The 939-nt window shown below is 32.8% G+C and overlaps 1 non-coding gene across 1 annotated transcript; it reads left to right on the forward strand.

Moving 5' to 3' along the window:
* The first annotated feature begins 378 nt into the window (after positions 1-378).
* LOC149513457 (small nucleolar RNA R71) lies at positions 379-485 on the forward strand. Its single transcript, XR_016330558.1, has one exon. It is a non-coding gene; the product is annotated as a small nucleolar RNA R71 (small nucleolar RNA).
* The last annotated feature ends 454 nt before the right edge of the window (positions 486-939 follow it).

Below are 939 nucleotides of genomic sequence, written 5' to 3' on the forward strand. Positions count from 1 at the left end.
TTGGATTGTTTCTACCTTATATTGGCACTTATCACTAGAAAAAGGCTTATCTTAGATTTTACTTTAGACAAAAAGGTTTTAGATTGCATGAATAAGGTTAAATTGGGTTTGGTTTCTTAGAGCTTCTATTTTTTTGGTGAAGACTGCCAGTTGAGAGTTAATAAAAAAATAGCATCTATCTCATAAAGATTAACAGATTTCTTATATACCTTTCTTTTCATTCTCCATTGATAGTTGTTAGTGGCCATATCTTCAATCAACTTATAAGCCTCCTCAGTAGTTTTGCTCATTGTGACTCCTCCAATAGCTAAATCCAAAATGGTTCTCATGGATGGAGTGAGACCATTGTAGAAGATTTGTATTTGAAGCCATTAGAGAAGTCTATGGTATAGGCACATTCTCAGCAATTCTTTAAATCTCTCCCAAGCATCATACAGATTTTCTCTTTCCACTTGTATGAATATAGTGGTTTCATTCCTCAAATTGGAAGTTTTGGCTGGTGGAAAGAACTTTGCTAAGAATTTTTACACCAAATCCCCCTAAGTTGTAATGAAGCCAAATGGTAATGAAGATAGACAACTCTTTGCCTTATCCCTAAGAGAAAAAAAAAATGTCTTAGTCATATTGCATCAGTTGAAACACCATTGTATTTGTAAGTATCACACAATTCTAAAAAATTAGATAAATGAAGGTTAGGGTCATCACTTGTTAACCTTCCAAATTGTATAGAAGTTTGGACCATTTGAATTATCGAAGACTTGATCTCAAAATTGTTTACTTGAATGGCTAACCTTCAAATGGATGTTTGAAAACCATATACATTAGGCATTGTATAATGCTTCAAGGTTCTTAAACCTTTATTATTTGCATTCACCCTTGATGTAGCTGTAGGTGATATGATTACTTTTTCTTTCAATAGAAAAAAGTCCTTCAATCTCT

The sequence above is a fragment of the Durio zibethinus genome, chromosome 19, assembly GCF_047325235.1.
Source record: "Durio zibethinus cultivar Kanyao isolate XHJ-2024 chromosome 19, ASM4732523v1, whole genome shotgun sequence".
Classification (NCBI taxonomy): Eukaryota; Viridiplantae; Streptophyta; class Magnoliopsida; order Malvales; family Malvaceae; genus Durio; species Durio zibethinus.